The sequence below is a fragment of the Jaculus jaculus genome, chromosome 5 (assembly GCF_020740685.1).
Source record: "Jaculus jaculus isolate mJacJac1 chromosome 5, mJacJac1.mat.Y.cur, whole genome shotgun sequence".
NCBI lineage: Eukaryota > Metazoa > Chordata > Mammalia > Rodentia > Dipodidae > Jaculus > Jaculus jaculus.
The window spans coordinates 68,019,690-68,034,147 of NC_059106.1; the positions used below are offsets into that span (position 1 = coordinate 68,019,690).

The 14,458-nt window shown below is 50.7% G+C and overlaps 1 long non-coding RNA gene across 1 annotated transcript; it reads left to right on the forward strand.

Annotated features, from left to right (window-relative positions):
* Positions 1-7,877: 7,877 nt before the first annotated feature.
* Positions 7,878-11,794, forward strand: LOC123460594. The gene is made up of 3 exons (XR_006637113.1): positions 7,878-8,033; positions 8,950-9,145; positions 10,959-11,794. It is a non-coding gene; the product is annotated as an uncharacterized LOC123460594 (long non-coding RNA).
* The last annotated feature ends 2,664 nt before the right edge of the window (positions 11,795-14,458 follow it).

Below are 14,458 nucleotides of genomic sequence, written 5' to 3' on the forward strand. Positions count from 1 at the left end.
ATGTGTGTATGTGTAGAACTGTCTTTTTTCTTTTAAAAAAAAACTGTTTATTTTTCTATTTAGTAGAGAGAGGAAGACAGAGAATGGGCACATCAGGGCCTTTAGCCACTGCAAAGGAACTCCAGATGCAGGTGCCACCATGTGCATCTGGCTTATGTAAGTTCTGGGGAATCGAACCTGGGTCCTTAGGCTTCACAGGCAAGTGCCTTAACTGCTAAGCCTTCTCTCCAGCCCTAGCATTGTCTTTTGTTGGCATGAGCTCCCTGTATGTGTTGTAGCTGAGTGTGTATGTGTGTGGGCTCATGCGTGTGCCGGTGGTGGGCATGTGTGCTGCAGTGTGTCTGGCTGTATTAGCACTGCGTGTTATATGTCTCAGCACTGGGCATGTTAATGTGTGTGTCCGTGCTGTGTAAGTCTGAAGACAGAGCAGGGTGTGTGTGATGCAGCTGTGTCAGTGACAGGTGTGCACATGAGTCAGCACCGTGTGCCTGTGTGGGCCAGTGTTGAGTGTGTGTATGTGGGCATGCCCAGGCCTATGTATTTATGTCTGTCAGGCTTGGGTGTGTGCATAAGTGTGCCAGCTTTGAGCGAAGATGTATGTCAGTCCTGGGTGTGTGCATCAGCAGTGGGCACTGTGTGTGCCAGCAGTGTGCATGCATTGGTTTTTTTGTGTACTTGTGTCAGTGTTCAGCACCTTGTGTGTGGGCACTGAATGTATACCAGTGTGGCGTGTGCGTGCCAGCCTCAGATGCAATTGTGGTCAGCACTAGGGAGGTGGTAGTACAAGAGTATGTGCACTAGTGATGGGCGTGAGTGGACGTGAGTTGCATGGGGGAAGGAGTTGTGCATGCTGGGATAGGAGGTGAGGGTGTGCGTGTATTGGTCTAGAGGGTGTGTACTATATTGGGAGTGAGTCTGTGCGTATAATTCTGGGAGTGTGGGTATATTGGTACATGCGTATGTGTGGGTTGGTACTAGGGGTAACTGTGCATGGGCTGATTTAGGTAGCATATGCATGTGTATTGGTATAGGGAGTGAGTGTGCATGGATTGGTTTTTGGAGTGTGGTTGGTAATGGGTATAAGTGTGCATAGGCACTGGTATTGGGAGCAAGTGTGTGCATGAATTGTATTGGAAGTATGCAGTGGTCTTGAGAGTGCGTATGTGTGTTGATATGAGTGTGAGTGTATGTGTTGCATTAGTAGTTAATGTGTATATGTGTGTTTTGGTATATAGAGTGTGCATATATACATTTGCACTGTGTGCATGAGTGTCAGCCTTGGGAGTGTGTGTGCTGGTAATGGGGAGTGTAGATATACATGTTTGAGAATGTGTGTGTGTGTGTGCACGCGCGCGTGCGTGTGTGTGTAGAGAGTATGTATTTGTGTGTGTTGGTATTTGGAGTGAGTGCATTTGTATTGGTATGGGAAGTGTGTTCATGTGTGTTGGTATCTGGAGTGTGCATGTGTTTTTGTACTGAGAATATGTGCATGTGTATTGGAATTTGGGGCACATGTGTGTATACTGGGAGTGTGTCTGTGTGTTGGTGTTGTGAAGATGTGTGTCAGCCGAGGGCTGGCAGGTACGCTGGTGATGAGTGTGCATCTCTGCGTATAATCTGTCGGGGCTGTGTGTGTTGGGTGTGTGCACGTGAGAGACAGAGCCTGGGAGTCCTGAATGTGCGTGTGCGCTCAGTGTGAGCAGGCGTATCTGCGTGGGCCAGCTGGAGAGAGGCGGGGAGGCGGCCGCCCCGGCCTTGGCTGCAGCTCAGCCCCTGCAGCCCACGCCTGCTCCTCTGACTGGCACCCGAGTTAATAAGTGTTGCTTTTCTCCTATTCCACTCAGGTCTGTGATGGAAAATCCTCGGGCTGGAAGTGAGCCCTGAATCGATAGTCTATTCCATTTAACAGGGCGGCTGTCACCATAACGAGATAAAAGTGGATTAGCCTCTGCGCTGCTGCCGCGTCCAGGGGCCAGCTGTTCCCTGCCGGGCCTGCCTAGCCAGCCCCGTTCGGGGTGCTGCCACTGGGTAAGGCTGGCCACGGGACTCCTACCAAGGCCAGGACCACGCAGTGGGTCAGAGGACACAAGATGAGCTCCAGGTGGATCTGAGAACGGGACTCTGGAGATGACGGCATGTGTCAGCAGGCTGGAGATGGGCAAAGAGGAGACCTGGCCCAGCTGTGCTCTGTGTGTCTAAGCTGACCATCCTCTGAGGCCTAGGGAAGCCTGGGACCTCCTGGACTGTAAGCATGTCTGAGCCACACTTGCCCAGGCACCAAAGCCTCTGGCCCTAGATCCCTGGGAACTAAACACCATGCGTGAAATCACTTCGAGGGGTGAAGACCTCCCACGTCCCTGAAGACTGACCAAGGAAACAAGCAACCACGGCAGTAAGAAGAATGCAGGTTAGGGGTTGGAGAGATGGCTTAACGGTTAAGGCATTTGCCTGCAAAGCCTAAGGCCCCAGGCTCAATTCTCCAGAACTCATGTAAGCCAAATACACGTGATGGTGCATGTCTGGAGTTTGTTTGCAGTGGCTAGAGGCCCTGGGGCGCCCACTCTGCCTGTCCTTCTCTCTCTCTCTCTCTCTCTCTCTCTCCCTCTCTCTCTCTCTCATAAATAAATAAATAATTTAAAAAAAAAAGAAGAAGAATGCAGGCCGGGCCTTATGGTGCATGCCTTTAATCTCAGCACTCGGGAGGCAGAGGTAGGAGGATCGCCATGAGTTCAAGGCCACCCTGAGACTACACAGTGAATTCCAAGTCAGCCTGGGCTAGAGTGAGACTCTACCTCGATAAAGCGAAACAAGAAAAAAAGAAGAAGAAGAAGAAGAAGAAGAAGAAGAAGAAGAGGAGGAGGAGGAGGAGGAGGAGGAGGAGGAGGAGGAGGAGGAGGAGGAGGAGGAGGAAGAAGGAGAAGAAGAAGAAGAAGAAGAAAAGGAGGAGGAGGAGAAGAGAAGGAAGAAGGCAGGATAGATATCAGAAAAACTTTCTGGTCATGAAGGCATGTGGGTGGGGGAGGGGAAGGCAGCTCTTTCACCAACAAGTAACCAAATCTTAACCCTTGGGAGATTTGCCCTGACTTTGGCTGGGTTAACATGATACTAGGTGTCATGAGCCAGCTGAAATGGATCCACTGGCCCTCACTCCATTTCTCTCTGCTTTTCCGTAGTACATGCTGCCAAGTTGCTTTCCCAGCTGGCCTGCTTTTTAAGTGCGGATTCATGGTTTCCACCTTGTCAGTCCTGACAGTTGGCTGTGGTCTCTCCCCAGATTGTGTGCTTGGGAAGACCCACCCCACCACGGGACGGTCACCTTTGCTTTGAGCTCTTTCCCGGACGTGAACATCATGACCTCCCCAGCATCGATGTATATACAAGAGGAGGGTATATTCATTTTTTCTCCCCAAGCAGTTAACTAATTGCCCACATCATTTCATGGTGAATCTACACTCTCTCCACTAATTTGAAACGTCACTTTTTATCATTTATTGAGGATTTAGCAGGTTAGTTTGTTCACTTTTGCGCTAAGCAGCATGGGTTTTGTCTGGCTTAGTCTTGTGGCATATTCTGATATCTAGGAGCATCTTTCTCTTTAACATTAATGCCCTATGTCTATTATTGCATAGCTGTGCAGACACCACACTTTACCTAAGATGCTGAAGGCCTAGAGATAAAACACTTGCCACTCAAGCTGGAGTCCCTGAATTCAATCCCTAAGGCTCCGCATAAAATGCCAGAGGCCCTGGTGGGGCTGTAATCCTAGCACCTGACAGGGAAGTGAGAGATGAAGACAGGATGTCAGGAATCTCCCTGGAAGCCCAGCACAGAGGGAGAACCCAGAGTGAGACACTCTGCCTCTACCAAGGTGAAAAGGCACAGGCCTGACCCGAAAGTTGTCCTCTGCCTTCCACACATGCACCAAGTACACTCCCACCTGCACTCAAATACAAATAAATAATTTTAAAAAAAAAAAGAACCTTTAGGGCTGGAGAAATGGCTTAGCAGTTAAGGCACTTGCCTGCGAAACCTATGGACCCAGGTTCGATTCCCCAGGACCCATGTAAGCCAGCTACACAAGGTAGCACATGCTTCTGGGGTTCATATGCAGTGGCTAGAGACCCTGGCATGCCCATTCTCTCACTCTCTCTCTCTTTCTCTGCCCCCGCCCCCTCTCTTTATCTCTCTCAAGTAGTAAACAACTTTAAAACAAAATACTAGGGTCTGCAGTGATGGCTCAGCAGTTAAAGGCACTTGCTTGAAAAGCCTGACATCTTAGGTTCAATTCCCCAATGCCCATGTAAAGCCAGAGGCACAAAGTGGCACATGCACCTGGAATTCATTTGCAGTGACAGGAGGCCCAAGTGTGTCCATCCCTCCTCCTCCCCTCCTCCTTCTTCCTTCCCTCTCCCTCTCCCTCCTTCCCTCCCTCTCTCTCTCTCTTCTCCTCTCTCATATCTCTCAAATAAACTTTGAAAAAAAATTTTTTAACTTTAACAAATACTAGGGGTCTGGAGCAATGGTTCAACTGTTAAAAGCAGTTGCTTGACAAGCGTGATGGCTTGGGTTCAGTTCCCCAGGACCCAGGTAAAGCCTGATGCACAAAGTGGCACACACAACTGGAGTTCATTTGCAGTAGCAGGAGGTCCTACTGTGTCCATCCATTCCCCCATCCTCTCAAATAAATAAATATGTAAATAAAATACTTTCAAAAGATACTAGGGGGTTGGAGAAACAGCTTAGCAGTTAAGGTGCTTGCCAACAAAGCCAAATGACCCGGGTTCCACTTCCCAGGACCCATATAAGACAGATGCACAAGGTGGTGCCTGCATCTAGAGTTCATGTGCAGTGGCTGGAGGACCTGGAATGCCGATTATCTCTATCTCTATCTCTCTCTCTCTCTCTCTGTCTTCCTCCCTCCCTCCCTCCCTCACACACACACACACACACACACACACACACACAAATATATAAACAAAATAAACTAAAATATTTTTAAAAATAAAAACAAATGATACTAGGAAATCTCTGGGCATGGTGGTGCAAGCCTGTAATCCCAGAACTCCGAAGGCTGAGGTAGGGGGAACATTGTAGGTTCAAGGCTGGGCTACAGCAAGACCCTATCTGAAAAACCAAAAATAAAAATAAAAGACACTAGGAAATGATTTTTTTTTTTTGAGGCCTCTGATGACTTCAAGGTGTCTGGAGCCGGGCTGTGGGTCTTGGGAAGATTCCTAGAGATGGGATTTAAAACTCTGAGGTCTCCCAGACCATCCTGAGAAGGACATGAAAGAGTCACATGTGTGTCCCAAGGTGTAGCCCCGCCATGTGCAGGGTGACAGAGGGCCACTCTTCCTTAGTATGCCCCAAGGAGAGAGTCCAAAACAAGGATGGAAAAAGCCAACCCCACACAGAAGAGACATGGGGTGGGACTAGCAGGGAAGGAGCTCTGGTCCCCTGGGGTCCCTGAGGCCCACAGGACAGACCACGGTAAACTCCCTGGCACTTCATTAAGGCCTCCAACAAGCAAAGGGAGCAGGGCAGGGCACTGACCAGTAAGCACACAGTAAGAGAAGGCGAGATTGGAGAGGGTAGCGGCAAGAGCTCTTAGGAATCCGAATGGGCAAGGCTTGGGGACCTGAGATTGGGAGGAAGGTAGGCACGAGGGGGACCAGGTGACCTGGGATTCTGACCTAGGGGGACAACACGGAGGACAGAGGGAGACAGCACATGGGAAATTCTGGAGGAGCTGTGAATGGGATGTGGAGAGTCTGGCTGGGGCCATGCTGGATGGGAGTCTGCAGATCTCAGAGTCTCCTAAGGCGATGGGCATGAGGGTCCAAACCACAAAGCAGGGCAGGATGAAGATGGAGTTGGAGTCTCAGAGGCTCCAACTCGAAGCCGAAGGTGTAAGAAGGTCGACCAACACTGAAGAGGGATTCAGGTTAAATCTAAAGATGGAACCAAGGGGCTGCAGGGACACCCCATGAAGGTTCAGGAGAAAACATGAGGGGACCTCAAGAAGACTCATCTGGCTGGGCTGGTGGTACATGCCTATAATTCCAATGCTGAGAACACCAAGGCAGGGGGAATCACAAGGTCAAAGCCAGACTGGGATACATAGAGAGAACCTGTCTCCCTCTCCCTCCCTCTTTCTCTCATGTGTCTGTGTGTGTGTGTGTGTGTGTGTGAGAGAGAGAGAGAGAGAGGCATAAAAGTGACTGGCCTCCTTCCCCTTCCCTAATGACTGAAAGGCCCCTCCCCTCCTACTAGGGTGGGGAGGGAAAGGAGAGGAGGGGACAGGATGATGTGAATTCTAAAGGAGCTGACAGCTGTCAAATAATATAAAACCTCATATGTTAATAATTCTTACAATTTTGCCAAAGACTTAATGGCTGGCCTGTCAAGAGCAGTGACAGAAGCTATTATGGAAACAAGATGGGAATATTTTGGAGGCAGCACTGCCCAGCGCCGGGCCTCCAAGGACCAGGAAGAGGACAGCCGGGACTCCCACCTGCCATCTCGGCGAGGCCAGACAGAAGCCGGGTCATTGCAGATTCAAGCCATTGACTGTGGATTGATCACCTCTGAGGACACTTTAATTAACCGTCAGATCCCAGAGCAGTCCCAGCTTTCCTTGCCCCCTCCGTGTTCTGCAGCCATCACCATCCCCAACGCAAGCGAACAAACATCACGGGGCCACCGCACAGTGTGCAGCAGGTGTCTCCGGAGGGAGGCAGGTGTTTGCGTGTGCACAGGTGTACACATGTTTGTGTGTGTGTGCATGTTCATGTGCAGGCTAGAGGCCAACCTCGGGTGCCATGCCTCAGGTGTGCCCTCTACCTTTTTGGAGATACGAACTCTTGTTGGCCTGGAGCTCACCAAGCCAACCAGACTGGCCGGCTGCCAAGCTCCAGGGACGCTCCTATCTTTGCCTCTCCAGCGCTAGGACTGGAAACAGGTGCCACCACTTTCAGTGTGGTGGTTTGGCTCAGATGTCCCCCATGAACTCGTGAGTTTTGAACGTTTAGTCCCAGCTTATGTCAATGAATTGAAGGTGGAGCCTTGCTGGAGGAGGTGTGTTGTTGGGCCCAGTTTAGGGGTGTGACAGCCAGCTCCCCCTTATTAGAGTTGGACTCACTCTCCTGCTGCTATTTTCCATCTGCTGTGGCAGAGGTGGTGTCCGGCCTCTGTGCATGCCATTCTGTCCCCTACCATCATCAAGCTGCCCCCTCAAGACTATACGCCAAAAAAATAAAAAACTTTCTTCTCATCAGCTGCTTTGGGCTGTGTGGAGGTTTGATTCAGGTGTCCCCCATAAACTTAGGTGCCCTGAATGCTAGGTTCTCAGCTGATGAGATTTGGGGATTAACACCTCCTGGAGGGAGTGTATTGTTGGAGGCGGGTTTATGGGTGTTATAGCCAGTTTCCCCATGCCAGTGTTTGGCACACTCTCCGGTTGCTGTTGTCCGCCTTATGTTGGCCAGGGGGTGATGTCCACCTTCTGCTCATGCCATCATTTTTCCCTGCCATCATGGAGCTTCCCATTCGAGCCTGTAAACCAAAATAAACTTCCTTTTTCCCCAAGCTGCTCTTGGCCGGGTGATTTCTACCAGCAACGCAGACCCAACTGCAGCAGGCTGGGTGCTCTGTCCCAGCAACGAGAAGGTAACTTCAGTGCTTTTTTACACGAGCTCCAGGGATAGGACGCAGGTCCCAGTGCAAGCTCTTTACCCACTGAGCCATCTCCCGGCCCTGATACTGCATTTCTACTGTGCAGTCAGCTGACGGGGCTGCTGCAGGTCAAGGGTCACCCTTGGAGTTAAACATTTTCTCTCACTTAGCTGTCACATGAGACAAGTCCTGTTACCATCATCCACGTTTGACCGAGGAAGCTAAGGCTCGGCGAGATGGAACAAGGTGACCGAGATACTGGCTAAGCAAAGAAGCAGGTTGTGAAGCCAGGCTCCACTCCGCCACCTCTGGATGCCCCAGCGCTACCAGCTTGCCTGAGGCCAGCAGCCTGCTGCAAGGTGAGCTGACCCCAGCAGGGGGGTTCTAGGGGCTGAGGGAGCTCAGAAGGTACAGCACAGGCCAGGCTAGGAAGAAGACCCATCCTCAGGAGAAACGCTCTCCCTGGTGAGGAAGAAGCTGCAGTTTGGGGAGCAGGTACTCCTGTATCTGGTAGCTGGATGCTGATTCTGGAATCTTCTCTTGCTTCAGTGGGAGAGCTCTGAGATGGCTTGCTGTGATGAGGGGAATTTTTAACTAGACTGGCAAGAGACTTAGGAGCCAGGAGGGAGAGGAGCCCAGCCTCAGGGGTCAGGAGCTAGGAGGACCTGCCGGAAGCCCAGGATTACGGGATGACCTCACTGGCATCAATGTGGGAAGGCTCAGCCAGACATGGTCCTGTGTGGCTGAAATCCCAGTGCTTATGGGGCTGAAGCAAGAGGATTTGAGTTCCACAAAAGTCTGGACTCCATAGCAAGACCTGCCAAATAAATAAATGTGGTCACAACCTTTCCTCTGCCTTCCTAACGTGGACTTCTTGGCATGACCTGTCTATACATACATACATGGATGCATGTAGAGGTATACACACACACATATGTATATATATATATATATATAAGTATATATATATATAAGTATATATATGTATATATATGTGTGTATATGTATATATATATAAGTGTGTATATATATATATACACACACTTATATACATACAAACATGGCTCACACCTTTCCCCTGCCTTCCTATATGATGTCTTACCCTTTCTTGTTGTGCTTTCTAGTGTGCAACTTTGTAATATGTTACAGTGTGTGTGTGTGTATGTGTGTGTGGTGTATGCATGTGTATGCAGCTGTGCACACCTCATACACCTGTGTCCTGAGTCAGGCTCTCACTAAACCTGGAGGGTTTTCTTGTTTTGTTTTGTTTTTCAGTTAGACCGCTGACTAGCCAACCGCAGCCAACGTGCAGCCCCTGGAGTTACAGGCATACTTGAACACATCCAACTTTTTACATAAGCCCTGTGGCTCAAACTCAGGTCCTTGTGCTTTCACAGCAAACATCCCCCCAGCCCTCATGTCTTAACTTTGTACAACAGTGAGGAAGAGAGATGAGAGGACCCAGGAGCTGGTAAGCCAAAGGGAATGGGAGAGAGTTACCCACACATGAGACCGCAGACCTATGGGCACCAGGGCTGATTCTGCCCACTATGGTTCATTCTACTCAAGGGAATCATGTCCCCAAAGCACAGCCTGCAACAGCTAAGGACCAAGCAGGTCCCAAAGGACCAGAGTCCAAGAGCCATCTCCTGACATGGGAGTAGGTGCTTCCCACAGATGAAGCCTGAGCAATCTTTCCCCCAAACAACAAAACCGCAAAGCTCCAAATGTCTGCAGGGGTCCCCAGTGTTCCCCTGGTCCCGGCCTGCCCTGGCTCCCAGTTCCCAAGGTGGCTGTTTCCAGTCCACTGGGCTGTGAGCCCACACTGCCTGCAGCCGCCCGCCCAGGAGCATTAATTGAAAATTAATCCACTCACTACGTGCCGACGTGCAAATCAAAGCTAAGTGTCTCAATTAGTAAGAGAAATGCAGTCGGGACTGTTCTCCGGCACCGGCTTATTTATGGGGATAATATCATTTTTAATGAGGGAAGCTACTAAAAGGCACAACAAATGCAACATTTAATAGAAAAATATTACAGCATTCCATCAGAGCAATGCAGACAGGAGAGTGGGTTCCAAGGACACATGAGCACCCAGTGTCCCAATGGCTGTGCAGGCATTGGTGGAGGAGCATGTGTGCGGGCACACGGGTCCGTGGGAACACACGTGGGTTGGCATACATAGCCATGCCTGGATGTGGTATATATGGATGTGGATCTGAGGTTAGTCTGGGGGAGAGGCAAGGCTTTCATGGGTCTGGGCTGTAAAAGATGGACTTCCTACCTGCTGCCTGCAAGTGCCCTGTTCTGGGTCTTTCCAGTAAAGAGGGACCTGGTGAATCTGGCCCCTGGAGAAGCGCATGTCCCCTGCTCCACCTCCACCTCCACGGAAGGTCGTCAGGGAAACTCAGACCCTTCTGGACTTTCCTTGGCAGACATGGGCGTCCCAGCCAGCCTGCAGGCAAGGGGCACTGGGCCCCACTTCACTTCCCCAAGCTGGCATGAATCTTGCCTTGGTCTCAGGCTCAAGGACAAACATTTATTGTCACCAAGTTCTGCAGCGCCATCCAGGATCACCCCAGCCCAAGCTCCAGGCTCCGCAGCCCCAGCCCCGCTGGCCTCAGCTTTGTGTGTGTATGTGTGTGCTCATGTGCGTGAGTCAGGGTACACACGTGCTATTGCACACACACGGAGGTCAGAGGACAGCTTCCAGTGACAGTTCCCACTTCTATCTGGTTTGAGGCAAGACCTTCTGTTCACTCTGGTGTTCACCAGGCTAGCCCCTGGGTGATTCTCTTGTGTTCATCTCTCTTCTTGCCCTAGGGTGCTGGGATTGCAAACACTAACTCCACAGAATCTTGCTTAATGTGGGATTTGGGGATCCCAAAAAAGGTGCTATATTTGCATGACAAATTATCCATGGAGCTTTCCCTGGCCTCAGTTTTTTTGCCCCTGTGGAATGGGGCCACGGCTGAGGCATCACCCTGGCTCAGTAGAGGACATCACCCCACCTCCAACACAGCAGGCGCACACTACCCTCAACACTCCTCTTGGTGCCAGGCATGGTGGCACACGCCTTTAATCCCAGCACTTCAGAGGCAGAGGTAGGAGGATCACTGTGAGTTCAAGGCCACCCTGAGAATACATAGTGAATTCCAGGTCAGCCTGGGCTAGAGTGAAACCCTGCCTTGAAATACCAAAAAAAAAAAAAAAAATTGTTGGTTTTGGACCCTCCTCAAATGCAGCTCCCCAGTCCTGCCCTCACCACTCTTTCCACTCCCCAGGGAAGCTTCTGACCACCTTGACCTCCTTACGCTCTCCCAGAGGCCATTGCACCACCCTCAGCACCCTCATCCAGGAGAATACCAGAGAATGGTGTGAGAGTGAGACGGGGTGAGCTCAGTGTCCCTCGTCCTCACAGAGCCAAACCAGACCTGAAGATGGCCGCCCCTGCCACCCGTTCCCACCCTCTATGGAGTGACGACTCGCTTCCCCATTTCTCCAAAGGGAAAACAGAAGCTCAGAGAAGTCAAGAGCCTTGCCCAAAACCACACAGCAGGGAAACATCAAAAGGTCTGCCAAGGTTCCAAGTGGCAATAGCCCCAGACCTTCTGGAACCAAGACTTGAATACGCCCATTCCAGAGGGACCAGGAGGCTCCAAGCCAGGTCTGCAAGCTAGCTGTGCCTCTGTCTCCCACCAGCTGTATGACTTTGGACTCATGACCTCTCCATGAGTCTGCATTTCATCGATAAAGGGGGAATGATTACAGCACCTACCTTGTGAGGTTTTTCAGGGTTAAATGAACTGGTACTCCTCCCAAACACCTAGACTTGAGCCAGACACAAGATAATGTTCAATGTGTATTGAGATGTTGTTACTAATACTAGATCACTCTAACCCCAAATCATTCTTTACCTGATCAGACAGCGAGAACCATCCATCTAGTGGGCTGGACATCGCCCCAGGACAAGGCTTTCCCCTCCCCACAAATGCCCCACATGGAGAACAGATATGTCCCCTAACCTGGGAAGTGCATGTTCTCACACATTGTCTTTACTCACTGAGCTGCATAGGCCTCTCCCGGGCACATTTCTGAATGTGCATTGTACTTGAATTCTTAAATAGCAAAGTAAGAATAATAAAACTGAACTGAGTGTGGGACGTGTAGGCCCAGGAGCGGGCTGCTAACTGGCCAAGCTCAGTTCATGCCTACCTCCTTCACATGACCTCATGCCCACACCCGGGCAATTCTGACTTCCTCCCTGTGGTATTTCCCAGAACTGAGAAAAATGTCTGGGCCTGGAAAGTTGATTGATTATCACTGGCCAGAGGGAGGGGTGCACAGAGCTGAGCCGGACGTGGGGATAGCAAGCCATCAGGCTGCAAGGTGCCACCAGCACCTAGGGGACTGCCAAGGGGACAACTGCTCCCAGCCAGAGACCTGAGCTCCTAGGGGTAGATACCCCAGCCCCAGCAAAAACAGCAATCCTCCTGCTCCCTCCCAGACCGGAGATCCCTCCAGAGTGAAGACATTTGAAAGTTAACTTCCCACAAAAGTCACTCTCCAGGATTAATATTTATTTCTTATGAAATTTAAATTTCTCAGTGTAATTAAATTTTTATTCATCCTGAGTTATAGATAAAAAATATTTATAACGTTGTGAGGATGAGACTGGATGACACCAATTACCTGAACCTCCTCCCGGTGGCTGCTCAGGGGTCAGCACAGAGAGGGGACAAAGGAGCTGGCTGGTGGAAGCGGGCACCTGTCACCTCAGGCCACAGAGCCAGCGCGCTCCTACTGTATGGGGGTCGGGGAGATGTGGACAAAAGGGGAGGGGGCCTTGGACCTGCACCCATTGAGTTTCTGAGACAAAAATACCACACAGAAACAGAGTGGCTTCTTAGCAATGAACATTTACTTTTCACGTTTCGGGAAACTGGAAAGTCTGAGGCCAGGACATTGGTCTCCAGTATCTGGTAAGGTATACCATGAGGCCTCCATGGACCGTCCACAGTCTTACACTGCAGCTCTACTGACAGGGCGCTCCCTGCTTCACAAGACTGGAAGATCCATCCTGACATTGAACGTGAACTCTGAACCCTTTCCAGTGCAGCTAACCTCTCATGCTCGGGAGCACGGTTCCAGTGCCCGCCCCCACGGGAAGGCAGAGCCCACCCGCAAACTCTTTACCACACACTCTGTCAACATAGCCTCAGATCTGCCCACAAATGTGCTGCCATCCCAGGAGACCACTTGGGGTCCCCCATGACCCTTGATCATCCAGCACAGGGTCACACCAGTAACAGACTAAGGCTCTTGCCATACTATCCTCTCCCCCTCCTCCCACAGGCCAAAAAAGTCCCAGGGTCTGGGACGGATAAGGGTCAGGATTCACCTCCATGATGCCCTCAAGGCAGGGACAGCCCGCCCTTCCTCCTGCCTGGCAGGGAGCTTCGTTCTCGCTTCCTAATTAGACCTGTCGCCAGCCGGAATCACTCCCAGGCTGGGCTGTGGAGGTCATTAGCAGGAGATGGATAAGTGCTAAGCTGCCCCGCTCCGGAGATTTACAAGGCTCGGGCTAGGGAGGATGTATAAGGTTTGTTAAATTTCTAATTGAGTTTAGAGTGTGGTGCCACGCTCTCAGTGACCAAGCCGCACGGATGAGAATTAAAACAAGTGCACCCATCCCTCACGCTGTGGGAGGACCAGGGCCTGCCGCCTCCTCTGCCATCCTCCTAGATGCACAAACCAGGAGTTGCCCCAAAAACAATGTGGTCTGCGGGCGCACACGTGCACACACACACACACACACACACACACACACGCACGCACGCGTACATCACCAGATCCAGACCCCCCAAGCCAGGCTGGCGGTGAACTGCAGGCTAGGGTCTGCCCAGGCTTGCTTGGCAGCTCATATGGATTCGTGGTTTGCTCATTCGTATTTTGTAATAGCTAATACACACTAGGAAGATGACTCAGTGAGTAGGAGCCCTTTCTGTGCAAGCATAAGAACCTGAGTTTGGCCGGGTGTGGTAGCACACGCCTTTAATCACAGCACTCGGGAGGCAGAGGTAAGAGGATTGCCATGAGTTCAAGGCCACCCTGAGACTCCATAGTGAATTCCAGGTCAGCCTGGGCTAGAATGAGACCCTACCTCAAAAATAAAAAAAAAAAAAAAGCTGGGCATGGTGGCGCACGCCTTTAATCCCAGCACTCGGGAGGCAGAGGTAGGAGGATCTCCGAGAGTTCGAGGCCACCCTGAGACTACATAGTGAATTCCAGGTCAGCCTGAGCCAGAGTGAGACCCTACCTCAAAACAAAAAAAAAAAAAAAAGAACCTGAGTTTGATCCCCAGCACCCACATAAAAAGTTGGGTGTGGGTCTTCCAAGGCTCAGGGTCCATTGCAGAAGAGGGGGTGGAAAGAATGTAAGAGCCAAAGGAAGGGTAGGACTCCTTACAAAGCGCTTTTCCATACACAAAATGGCCTGAATATCCATGACCTCACAGTGCCTGGCACTACCTGCACAAGACCATCGTTATAGGAGGAAAAGATAACATCAAAATAAAAGAGAGTGATTGACAGGGTGAGGGATATGATGGAGAATGGAGTTGTGAAGGGGAAAGTGAAGAGGGAGGGAATTATGGTTTATTGTCTATAATTATGGAAGTTGTCAATAATAAGAAAATAAAAATTTTTAAGAAGTTGGGTGTGGGGCTGAAGAGATGGCTCAGCAGTTAAGGTGCTTGCCTGCAAAGCCTAAGGATCCACGTTCA